Raw genomic sequence first — 14,463 nt, forward strand, 5'->3', positions numbered from 1 at the left:
TGTTAAATATAATTTGATTTGTACTTTCTTGTTCATTTCATCATTGTATGACATTGATTAAATTTGTGCATTGGTAGGTACATCTTCTCATGATGATAGAATAGATACCAATACTGGTCATAATTTACCAACCTTTCCTAGAGTAGCCTATGTTACTTCTACTGGATCATTAGAGGCATCATTTTTAATGGCTAAGAAAGATATGATTCCCTAACAATTGCCTAAGCTTCTGGGTACTTTAACATTGTAATTATTTAGAGTGTAATTGTAGTTTACTTATTAAAAACTCATTTTCAACTAATGATGTTTTGATGATTTTGCAGGAATCAATATTTTTTATGAAATTTTTTATGATTTAACATTGAATATATTTGGGCCCACATTACGTAAAATGTATGTAGCTTCATATTATTGGTTGCTACATTTTTTTGTTCATCCATTTGTTGTAATATACTCAAGGTACATTGGTTAAACTAATCTTTTTATCTAACAATTTTGTCTTTTTTTGTTAAAAGTTGGAATGAGCAAGGCCCTGAATTAAAAGATCAACTCATAAAATCTATAGAGGATCTCTTTGGTCAAAATATTTTGAACAAAATCCAAATTATTAAAAGAGCTTCCAAATATCTAAAGACTATGAGATGCCAATATAAAAGGGCTCTAAATCTCAACCCAAAGTACAAGCATCCTCCTATGGTTCTAGAGATCAAGTGGAATGAAATCATTAAAGATGTGAAAGAGATAAGACTAAGAGATAAAGGAATTATCCCACCACCTAACACAAATAGATATGTGCTATTATTAATGTAATTATGCAAAAATTAGAAATCTTTATATTTATATAATGTAACATATTTCAAAGTTTACATGTATAGGCTATAGGACACATCAAAGGCTACACAAGCTAGGAAAGATAAGGTTGGTCAACACCATCTTGGCTCTAGTGGATATATGAAAAATCACTCATGACCTATAAGTAGAAGTAAATGAAATTTCATATCAAAATTTTAATATAAAATTAAAAATAAGAACTACATTTAATATTTTCAATATTATGCAAAAAATGTAGTGCATTGAATTAAATATAGTGCCCATATAAGACAAAAAACAAACTGGCTTCAAGAAAGGCTATAAAGTAGTGGTTTCCTGCCACTACATAGATTCTAGTGACCAAAGAGATGTAGAAGATTCTAATGCACTGGTTCACACATAGATAAATAATCCTAATGAATAATAATAGAAATTGAGAACTTCATGAGAAATAATCTATTTAATGTTAATTTCAAATAGTGCTAAACAATATGCATGACATTTCACTGCAACCTTCTACTCTAGGCATAGATCTTACTCATGATGACAAAGACATAAATCCTACACATGAAAAAGTGCTTGATGTGCATCACAATGATATAGGTACATATTCAATTTATATTTAAAATTAATTATGTAATCATTAATAAAATTTAACATCTTAAATTGTAATTGGTGTAACCTTTATGTGATCATTTTTGAGTATGTAGAACATCATGGTGAGAGAGTTGAGCATGATGGTAGTGATGAGCATGTCGAGGTTGGGGATGAACAAAATGTGATAGTAGATGATGTAGCACTATCAGGTAAAGAAAAAACCCCATTATATTCTTTAGATTAATGAAATACTTATGACATTAAAAAATATATTTAGAGTTAAAACCATTTATTTCTTATTGTAGGGGCACATCAACCTTGTCCTTGAAAAAAGAAGAAAGCCTCATGTCTTAAGATTAGAACCACAAGAGCCACGGGAGAATGCCAAATATAGTCACGATGTTCCTATTAGCCTTCATCTTTGACAAAAGAAAAAAAAAAGAATAAATGAATGTTAAAATCCTTGTTTGATGATGAATGTGTTGATGAACTTTTTATGAATGTTTCTTATTAATCAATTTTATGTCATGTTATTGAATATTATTATGTGATTATAATGATTGACCTATTCATGAATTATTGATGAATTTTTTGTACATATTAATGAATTGTATGTCATGTTAATGAATGTTATGTGAATATAATGATTAATGTGTTCACAAATTATTGATGAATGTTTATACATATTAATTAATTATATGTAGTGTTAATGAATGTTATGTGATGATAATGATTCAATGATATAGTTCTTAAATAAATGAGTGAAATATTTACTTAGTTGTTACTATGTAATTTAGAGTGATTATGGGTGGGGTGGAGGCCAAATGAGCTTCCACCTTCATGTGGTTGGCCTTGTTAAGTAGAGAATATGAAAGGATTCTCGAAACCAAGTAAAACTCAAACTAAACCTATCAAAACTAAACATCAATATATGGTCACATCATCAAGTGGCTAGAGAAATTCACCATAGTCACTAACAACTATCATTTCTTCCATGATGATTTAGACATGTCTAATTGAATTATTTGGTCATCACCAAACTCCATGTAACATACTTTTCTCAACTTTATAATGAGGCCTTTTACAACACCCAAAAAATGCCTTTTTTTCTCCCAAAATGGTGTGTCTATTATAAATTTTTTGAAATTGCTCCTTTCTTTTCAAGGTCTTAGAGGAAGTTCAATAAGCTCTAAATAAATTGATTTTGATCTAGAATGAACAATCAAAATTACCCCAAAATCCTTTTCTCTATCAATTTCTAAATTGGTTGATTACTTCCTAGTAGCCCTTTCATGCAAGTATTTTATGGGGAACAAGGGTTTGTTATTTGTTAAAAAATAACCAATGTCATTTCCTGAAGATAATGTTCTATTGTGAGATTGTAAATATGCAAAGGCATTTTAGGGGGAAGATGTCTTGGTGGATATTGCATGAGTTTGATCATATACTATGATTTTCAATAATTTTGAGGAGAATGGTCTAAGGTAGTTTTGAATGAGGACGTAAGAGATTTCTATTTGGACTCTTATTGAAGGATTACAAATTTGATATTTCATTAAAAATTTCATTCCAATGTTTTATTAAAACCTACTCTTTTTCCCTTAAATAGCATTCATTTCTTCCCAAATTCCTTACCAACTTGACACTTGAATAAACCTTCACTAAATCATCATAACAATGTATAAATTGGATCATATGGAGCAAACTCATTTTCTGATTACAAAGGTTTTATGAATAAACTCCCAATGGAAGCTTCACCATTTCCACCACACAAATCCAAAGGGATATTTGGATCTCTAATTAACCATCCCTGTATGAATGCAATTAGATTTTCCAATCCCATAGACATTGAAACTCACTTCAATTCCATTGATGAAGCACTGGATGGAATTAGATCCTTCAAACAAACTGTCAAATCCTATTCCATTCACTAATCACATTAACAATAAGGCCTAGTAGGAAATTTTTAACAATGCTAATCTACCCACCTAATGCTCAACCCTTGAATTAACTTGACAACTCTCAATATGGATTCAAATTTTCTCCATACACCCTTTCAAACATGATAGATGAATGCACAAAATTTGTTGGAATCAAAGGCCCTTTCTTTTTACAATCTAATTTGAATGTCATACTATGACAATGGAATAATAGTGACACATAAAAGGATCTAAACCTTCCCAACACATACTTTAAACCAAATGAATAACCTCAATGCACTTCAAGGCCAATCACAATATTGTTTTCCCAACCATACATATATGACCTTTAATGAATCAATATATTACTATGGATGTCACTATCATGATCAATATAATATGATAATGTCTTTTCTACATAAGGACTCAAAACAAATTAAAATAGATTTCCATCCAATGTGAGGGTTCATCTCATTAAACTTCATGGCATAATAGGAGAAGTAATCATAATGGTGACTTATAAAACTTTGCTATAACAATCACAATTCACAAAATAGTTGGACAGATTAGGGGAAAAAACATCCTGAAAATACTTGAGATCCTTTCCATGCTACTTAAATTGATCCTTTATATTTTCCACAACCTTATTCAAATCCTTTCAACATTTGGAGACTTCCATGATGTTTGGTCTCAATGACTTTCATATTGCAAAATATATACATGCCATTTTTCAACTTTTCTTTTGGTATCAACTGTTGCTTATCATTTAATATTTGCTACTATAAATAAATTTTCCTACTGATTGTTTGTGAGATTAAATTCTTTGACATATTAATTTTTTTCATCTATTTTTGTTTGACCATATGATAGTCCAATTTTTTTAACAAAAAATTGTATTTCTTCATTGCTAATTGGACACTGTTGAATGTTAACATCCCTTTTTTAATCCTCTTTTTGTTTTTCTTCATCCACGTGCTCTTTCTCCTATCTAGTATTTCCTATTTGACTAACTTAGGCTAACTACTTTCTTCCATATGTTGGGTTTTTTTAGATATCTCAATAGTTGGGTCATTATTGAAGCTTCTAATGGGAAGGTACTTGCTTTTTCTAGTAAGATCTCTTCAATAACTATTGTTTTAATTTTGAGGTTGGTCATGATGAGATGCTTAACTAAGAAACCCTTATTCCATATCTATGACCCAAATTTGAGTCTTGCAAGCCAAAGCTAGGGTGCTCCTACACCATTCTCCCCCACAAAGAAAGAAATTGTCATGGGAAATCAGGGGTAAGTAGTTGAGGATTGAGTCCTCTCTTCTTGAAGTTAGTTTCAAGGCCTTTATACATTGTTAAATTTTCCACTTTGAATGTAACTAGAATCTATGATGAATTTATATACCTTGTTGCAAAACTTGCAATTAATACTGATAATTTGTTTGTCTTCTATTTCTATTTCATGGATATTTAAAATAATTGAAGAAACACTTAAACTCTTTATTACATCTACATTAAACATTTTTTTTCTATCTATGAGTTGATCTTGTTAGTGGATGTCCTTTACAATTTATGTTTCAAAGAGAAATTAAAATATTATGCTTGAGTGGACCAAATTAATGGAGATAGTATTAGATGTTAACTGTATCAATCTCTTAGTTTCAGGCAATGCAAAAGGAGGCCCTAGTTAAATACTGATGGGGACACTACCCAAGAATAGAATGGAACCAATAGAAAGGGAAAATTATATTAACTGAGAAAATAAGCTAGTACAAATGGTGTAGAGAAAATAAACTTCAAAACATGCCCTAAGGGCTTACAATAGCATAAATCTGGAGTTAATTTCTCCTTTTAGGACCTCCTCTCAAACTCCACTCCGAACTGCCTTTTATAATGCTAGAAATCTCCTTAAATAGACCCCAAAGGGTTAAGGATGAGGAGTACATTCTAGAAAGTGCTAGTAGGCATCCACCAACAAAATAGAAGGTTTCGGAAGCTACGTTAGAAGTCGGTGCAAATCTAGAAGAATCCAGAAATGGTAACCAAACTTTCGGGAGGCATAACTTTTGAACTGTAGCTCCGATTGATGAACCGTTTACATTTTTGGAAAGCTCTTGAAGTTCTCTATAGCCCTATGGACCAGCTTCTCTAGTCCCCCATTTTTCAACCCTTTTTGAGTTCATTTAATGCCCCAAACCTGACTTTGAAGCATTCTTAGGAGGTCTCCAAAACTTGAAAAACTACAATAACTTTCAAATCGTGGGGCCTATGGACCTGATTCTTTTTTTGGAATGCTCTAAATCATGATTACATTCATCTAGCCAATTCACACCTTCTAGATTACTGAAATGATGGCCCAAATACATGCTCCTATTTTTTGGGATTTTCAAACGCACTGATAGTTGAACTATGAGAGTTGGAACCTTTATTTGAGCCAAATGGGTATCCAAAAATGTAAAGACATGAAACATAAACTAAGTCTAAGTACAATTTTTTTTTGGGTGACACGGGATTGCCCTTATACCTTTGGATGCTCCTGTATCAAACACCCAGGGTAGATTGAAAAGTGACCCTGTCACTTTATGGATGGTAGAGGAAATCCCAAATGGGAAACCTCAGCTGCTAAAATCCAAGTTAAGTCCTCCATTGGCCGTCCTTTCCATTTGACCAAATACTCTTCATACTGCCTATTTTTGGTACTCCTACCCACACGATGATCTAGAATGTCTTCTATCTCCTCCTTCTTAAAAGTAGGAATTGGACATGGCTCTAACACTAGCTCTTCATCTACACCATCATCATGATACTCTGTTAAATCTGCAATGTTGAAAATGGGAGAAATGTGAATACCATCTGGCAGCTCCACCTCATATGCATTTCCTGAGTTATGTTTCTTCAAAACTTTGCAGGGGCCAAATTTCTTCATTTTTAGCTTGTTGTAAGTACCAACTGGAAATCTTTCTTTTCATAAGTGCACCATGACTAGATCCCCTACTTGGAATTCCTTATGTCTTCTCCTTTGATCAGCCCTAGCTTTATACTCTTGATTCATCTTGATAATGTGTGCTTGAACCTCCTCATGTAGACGCTTGATGTGTTCAGCAAATTCCTCAGCTTCAGCACTTGTCCTCTCCCCTTGTTCTATCTTCCTCAATTCTAGTGCAGTCCTTGGGCTATTCCCATATACAATTTGAAATGGTGATTTTCTAATACTCCTATTTACAAAGTTATTATAAGCAAACTTTGCCTGTGGTAGAATCAAATCCCATCCCTTGGGCTTATCTCCAACTAAACATCTCAGCAAATTGCCCAGACTTCTATTTACCACTTTTGTTTGGCCATCAGTCTGTGGGTGATGCGTGGAACTGAATTTCAAGTCTGTTCTCAACTTCTTCCACAATGTCCTCCAGAAATACCCCACAAATTTAGTATCTTTGTCAGAAACTATACTCCTTGGAAGACCATGTAGTCTTACCACCTCTTTGAAAAATAAGTCTGCAATATGGACAACATCATGAGTTTTGTGGCATGGAATGAAATGTGCCATTTTGGAGAACCTATCAACCACCACGAATACTGAGTCATTACCCCTTTGTGTCCTTGGCAATCCAAGAACAAAATCCATACTTATGTCCTCCCATGGCCTTGATGGAACAGAAAATGGCTGATATAGGCCAGTATTTTGACTAAACCCCTTGGCAACTTAACAAACCTAGCAACTCTGTACAAACTTCTTCACATCTTGTGTAATTTGAGGCCAAAAATAATGTTCTCTAAGAATGGAAATGGTCTTATCCCGACCAAAATGTCCTGCCATCCCTCCACTGTGTTTCTCCTTAATCAAATTTTCCCTCATGGAACTCCTTGGCATGCACAATTGACTACCTTTGAACAACATACCATTCTGAATCAAATAGTCTAACCACTTGGTTCTATCTACAGCAACAGGTTCTTTACAAGCTTTCCATGCTTCAACAAAATCAAGATCCTCGGGGTACAAATTCTTGAGTTCATCAAACCCAACTACTTCAACATGCATTACTGTAAGCAGTGACTGTCTCCTACTTAGTGCATCTACAACCCTGTTAGATTTTCCACTTCTATGCTTCAACACAAATGTATAACTCTGCAAGAATTCTACCCACTTCATATGCCTCTGATTAAATTTACCTTGGCTATCTAGGTACTGTAATGCCTGATGATCAGTATACAAAACAAATTCCTTTGGCAATAAATAATGCCTCCATTTCTTTAAGGCCTGAACTATTGCATAGAATTCTTGATCATAAACAGAATACTTCTTCTTTGCATCATTCAATTTTTCACTAAAATATGCAATAGGCTTACCTTCTTGGCTTAATACAACCCCAATAGTGCTGCCACTAGCATCACAATTCACCTAGAACACTTTTCTAAAATCTTGAAGTGCCAACACAGGCTATTATGTCACCTTCTTCTTCAGCAATTCAAAACTTCTCGTAGGTTCTGCAGTCCATTTGAACTCTTTTCTATTCCCTCTTATTGTATCAGTTAGGGGTGCACATATGCCACTGAAATTCTTAATAAACTTCCTGTAAAAACTAACCAGACCATGAAATGATCTTACCTCAGTAGCAGACCTTGGAATAGGCCATTCCAAGATGGCTTTTACCTTCTCTGGATCCATCTTGAGACCTTCAGGTGATATAACAAATCCCAAATAGACTAACTCCCTTTTTACAAAGACACACGTCTTTAGATTAATTAATAGTTTCTCTTCCCTTAGCCTTTCAAGGACACTACAAATATGCAGTAAATGTTCTTCCAAAGTCTTGCTGAAAATTAAAATATCATCCAAATAGACAATAAAAAAATTTCCCAAGAACTTCTTAAGTACCTCATTCATGAGCCGCATGAAGGTGCTTGGGGCGTTCGTCAATCCAAAGGGCATGACTAACCACTCATAAAGACCCTCCTTGGTCTTGAAGGCTATTTTCCACTCATCTCCTTCTCAAATCCATATCTGATGATAGCCACTCTTCAAATCTATCTTTGTGAAGTACTGAGCTCCACTCAAGCAGTCCATAAGATCATCCATCCTTGGTAAAGGAAACCGTTACTTGATGGTTATCCTATTTATAGCTCGAGAATCTGTACACATCCTCTACTCTCCATCCTTCTTTGGTGGAAGTATTGCAGGTACTGCACATGGACTCAAGCTCTCTTGAATCAAGCCCTTCCTCAATAACTCCTGAACCTGTCTATTTAGCTCCTCTGTTTCAGTAGGAGTCATCCTCTGAGCAGCCTTTTTAGGCAAACTAGCTCTTGGAATCAAATCTATTTGATGACTGATTTTCCTTACTGGTGGCAATCCATCTAGAACATTATCAGAGATAATATCTCCAAATTCCCCTAGTAAATCTGAAACTTCAAATGGTATTTCACTACTACCTTCTTTATCTTTCCTAGGAATCAAAGCATAGCACATATGCTGACGTTTCATGCCATCTAAAAACTTCCTTCCATCAACAAGACAAATCCTAGCACTGCTACATACGTTTTCACCTTCCTTTTTCATGGGCTTCAATTTGTGGCGAACTCCATCCTTTGTCAAAGAGTATGTGTTTGCATGTCCATCATGCACTGCATGTCTATCAAACTGCCATGGTCTACCCAACAATAGATGGCAAACATCCATTGAAATAACATCACAGAGAACTTCATCATGGTAACTCCCAATTTTGAATTTCACTAAACATTGTTCACTTAACAGGACCTTATGATCATCTTTTACCCAAGAAATCCGATAGGGCTGGGGATGTTTCTCTCTCTTGAGCTCTAGCTTAGAGACCATCTCTTCTGATACCAAGTTATCAGTGCTACCTCCATCAATGATCACATCACAACATTTATCCTCACACTTGCATCTGGTATGGAACAAACTCCTCCATTGTCCTAGTTCATTCTCACTACTTAGTAGGACTCTTTCATTTACCAAGGTCTCTCCTCTTTCTGCATCCTCTGAATGTGATGATTGTGCATCCTCATCCACATGAGAAACCCTAGCTTGGCCCTTAGCTCTCCTATCTGTCCTTCCTTGTCATTGAGGGCATTCAAAGGCACAATGACCTTCTTCATTGCAATGGAAACAGGTACCATGGAAGCCTCCTCTTCCTTGTCCACGTCCTCTACCTCTTCCTCTTTGATTTCCAAAGTCTTGATCATGGGAGCGGTTGAAACCCTCATTCCTCTAGTTTCTGCTAGTACCCACATATTCATTTTTTTTTTGGGTTTCATTGCGGCCTCCAGATGATCTACCGCTTCCCCTTCCTCCTTGACCATGCCCTCTTTGTCTTCCTTCAAACCTTTTACTCAACTTCTCTTCAACTCGTAGGCAAACTGGTATGCCTCTTCAATGCTGGTCATTCTTACCAAACTTAATTCCTCCTGGATGCTAGGTCGCAACCCACTGATATAACGAGCAACCTTCTCCTTATTTGCTTTTGCATGCCCCGCTCTAATCAAGATTCGGTAAAACTCCTCTGTATATTCTTGGACTGATCTTCTTTCTTGCTTTAACCCATGCATCTTCTTAAACAGATCAAGCTCGTAGTCCACAGGAATGAACTGCTTCTTCAATTTTTCCACCATGCGATCCCATCTTGTGATCTTCTCCTTTCCTCTTCTAAGTCTTTCCAGTTGAACCTCTTGCCACCAAATTTTGGCATGACCTTTCAGTTTGGCCTTTGCAAACTTAACCCTATCTGGGTCCCTTATATCCTCATACTCAAAGTATTCTTCCAGTTCATTGATCCAATCGATCAACTCATCTGGTTTTAGATTTCCTAAAAATATACCCACTTCAATTGTAGGTCTTTTTCCAAACTTAGTAATGGCCCTAAAAAGCCTTTCCTCTACAGGATTCAGAAATTCCCCGTCAACTTCCTCTTCATTGTCATCCTCACTATTGTCACCTACGGCAACATTTGCTCCTCTACGAAGCTCCTCTTGCAATGCTTGTACCTGCCTCTTGAGGGCTCTAACCTCCTCAAGATCAATATCTTGGCCCTTCCGCCATGCTCTCTTCATGGAGGCATCTTCTAACTCGAACCCATAACCACACAGTCTTGGTGCAAACTGCCTCACAGTCGGCACTCTATCTATACACTCAGGAAAACCCGCTTTGATACCACTTGATGGGTACACTACCCAAGAATAGAATGGAACCAACATAAAGGGAAAATTATATTAACTGAGAAAATAAGCTAGTACAAACGGTGCAAAGAAAATAAACTTCAAAACATGCCCTAAGGGCTTACAATAGCATAAATCTGGAGTTAATTTCTCCTTTTAGGACCTCCTCTCAAACTCCACTCCGAATTGCCTTTTATAATGCCAGAAATCTCCTTAAATAGACCTCGGAGGGTTAAGGACTAGGAGTACATTCTAGAAAGTACTAGTAGGCATCCACCGACAAAATAGAAGGTTCCGAAAGCTGCGTTAGAAGTCGGTGCAAATCTAGAAGAATCTCGAAACGGTAACCAAACTTTTGGGAGGCATAACTTTTGAACCGTAGCTCTGATTGACGAACCGTTTACATTTTTGGAAAGCTCTCAAAGTGCTCTATAGCCCTATCAACAAGCTTCACTCGTCCCCCATTTTTTTGACCCTTTTTGAGGTCATTTAATGCCCCAAACCTGACTTTGAAGCATTCTTAGGAGGTCTCCAAAACCCAAAAAACTGCAATAACTTTCAAACCGTGGGGCCTGTTGACTTGATTCTTTTTTTGGAATGCTCTAAATCATGATTACATTCATTTGGCCAATTCACACCTTCTAGTTTACCGAAATGATGGCCCAAATACATGCTCCTATTTTTTCATGATTTTCAAACGCACTGATAGTTGAACTATGAGAGTTGGAACCTTTATTTGAGCCAAATGGGTATCCAAAAATGTGAAGACATGAAATAGAAACTAAGTCTATGTACACTTTTTTTTTGGGTGACACAGGATTACCCTTATACCTCTGGATGCTCCTTCATCAAATACATAATCTCAGTTGATATGCATAGGACATCAGGTGGAGCTGAGAAGCATAACATGTTTGCATTTTTTATACAGGTCATTAAAGTAAATGTGGTGTATTTTTTCAGCTCCACCTATTGTCCATGCATATGGAATTCTATTGCATGTGTAGTCTCAATTCAGAGTGGTTGAATATTATTTTGGATGCGAGGGAGAGAAACCAAAGACATGTGGATGCTTAAATGGCTACTAGAATGATTCTTCACTATTTATATTGTAATTCTATCACTGAGTTCCTTATTTTGACTATTGCTACATTCTACATTTTGATGCTATTAAAAGTAATGTTTTGTTTCCTTTGTTGATGATGGGGAGTGTCTCTCACTTAGAGATTTTTTTCTCTAACCAAGAATTTCCCTATCCTTCTTAGGGTTCCTTCTAATACCCTACTCTAGAGGACCTTTTCCTAATCCTCTCCAACCTAGAAACTCACCTATCAATTTCAAATCACACTCCTAACCCTTCAAATCGCATCTAAGAACTTAGGTAATCACTAAGTAGAAAAATAGACTCAGGGATCCCAACATGGCCAACATATGTTTTTATCATCCCCTCAATGTTATTGGTCATTTACCAACCACTTTGCACCATCTTTCCACACCCAAGACTTCAAAATCACCAAATTGCTCTTTTACACCTTGTAGCCCTATAAGCCTCAATTAGGCCTCCTACAAACAAAGAAGTTGTAGTAAATTCAAAAAATACTTAACAATATTTTTTCGTGTCTTCTAGAATTTTTTTTAAAAACACCTAGACTCAAATATTTTCTTGGTCTCAAACTCCCATGGCATCTGCACAATCTTTTTCCAAAAAACCCTATTTTTGAGGGTTTATAGGGAAATTATAGCAAATAATTCATGATATTCTAAGTTATATTTGTCAAGTATTTTCCTCTAGCATATGGATCCTTGACTCACCTAACTACATTTACCTGATTGATTTCTTCTTGTGCCAATCAAGAAAACTCATTCAAACTCTCTTGCAAGCTTCTTAATTCCTAGCCAAGCAACTCCAGGCTTGCCTAGGGCTCACCTGAAAAATTAGAGAAATGAATCCCACTAGCTTTGGATTTGATATTTACATTATTTATAGATTCAACTAATTTTTCCCTAGAGACCATCAAGATCCCATGGCTCAAACTCAAGATGTAGAAATTTTCTCACAAATTACTTTGTATAGGGTAGTAAAATTTGGAAATCAAAACTATTTACAAAAAAACAAAAATGGGTTCAAAACCTCAAAACCTTAATTCAAAGATAGTTCAAAATTTCTATACTAACTGATCCAATGTAAAAAATCATCTTTTCAATCCATTAAATCATAATTGAAGGCCAAAACCCCAAAATTGTCATTACAGTCAGTGTTGTTCATGTTTTCAGTCTATACACAAAAAGGTCCCACTTTCAAGTTAGGGTTTGGATGGGATTTTATATTCCTTATCTACCTATCTCAACCCTAAGGTTGAGCCTCAATCCTAATAAATTATCCCTCCAACTTTGTAGGAAAATTTGTCATGAAAACTTTGTAAATATTGTAAAGTTGTCATGAGCAACTTTGACAATTTTTGAAAAAATGACTGTGTCATTCCCAACTTTTAAAGTTTGACTCAAACCCATCAAATATGACCCAAAAACACATAAGGACCACATTATAACAAAAAATCCTTATTTTTGAGCACTTTTCAAACTTTTACCATAGTTGACCCTATCAAGACATTGTAGCACTAACTAGGCCTTAACACTTAAAACTTGATCCACACTTGCCCTCAACCTTGTAACACATACTTCAACACATCTTGGGACTTTATACCTAGTCCTTATTTGGTTAATGGTTTGCTAAAACATTTAAAAGCCAAAAATGATTATTAGATTTTTCATTTCCCCTAAGGTGCTCATGCACTAGTTTAATTATGTCATGCCTTCATTCACTAAAATTGATCTCTTCTAATTGCAACCAAATTGGTAACTATTAATCTAATTACCTCCTTCCAAAGAATTGAATTTTAATACCAAAGCCCACCTAATGTTCACTTTCCATATTTAAATATTCAAATACCATGGGAATAGAAGATAAATAAATGAAATACACTTTATTGTATTTCCTATTTTCCTCAATTTACTTTTTGGCCCTCACAACTTTTTGGACCATTAGATCTTGCATAGATCCATGGTAGGTCCTTTCCCTCATTATAAAACTGCTCAAACTTTAGGAAATGTAGGTGAGCACCTTACTACCATGTGGCATGTGGGTCTATTTTGTCTTTGTGGGCCATAAAAAAGGAAAAGCTACCAGTCGAGTTGGCATTTTTAGTGGCCATCACATTACCACATTCTGTGTTTTGTTAGAATTTCTAACAATGCAAGAAAGTGACTTTCCACCATGTAGATTCATAGGTCCAATTTGTTTAGTGGGCCACCCTAGACAAGGTGGATGAGCTGTTAGAGAATATTGGCATACAAAGGTAGTTTGGTGTTATGTCATTGGCCAAAGGTATTGGCATGGACAATTTATTGGTTACATGTTTCTAGGTTGTCTAATCTTAGATGGATCAACGATAGACACTTCCCTGCTTCCTAATGTGATATGTTTAAACATTGTGGGGAAGCGACAATGTGACACATGTCATGTGGGACCTATTTCCAATGTGGGCCTCCAAGATTTAAAAGATAGTTCCATTCAAGGTGGCAGGTGTTGAGGTGGAGTATGTGCTAGTTACTTCTTGCTGATTTTCCAAAAGGGTTAACTTGTTGGTGAGGTGGATGCTAAGTATCTGGTGGGATTGAAAGTTTTAAAGGAAAACTCTATGATAACTAGGATCTTCCACAATCATTGATCTTGTGGAGATTGACTATCAGAACTTTCACACATTTTGAAGCTGTGAGGATTTTAGATAATGTGGGAATGCACATAATTGCCACGTGTCCTCATGGACCCAATTTGAAAGAAAGGAAATCATAGTTAAGGTTGATAGTTATGTGACATCATGGTTAAGTTGGAAGTTTGGTGTAGTTAGTAGGTTATGTGGTCAAATGTGTGAAGACCTAGAAAGGTGGAAGAAAGATAAAAGAACTATTGGTCCAC

This window comes from Cupressus sempervirens, chromosome 10 (assembly GCF_028749045.1).
Source record: "Cupressus sempervirens isolate cs-2001-9-10 chromosome 10, ASM2874904v1, whole genome shotgun sequence".
Taxonomy (NCBI): domain Eukaryota; kingdom Viridiplantae; phylum Streptophyta; class Pinopsida; order Cupressales; family Cupressaceae; genus Cupressus; species Cupressus sempervirens.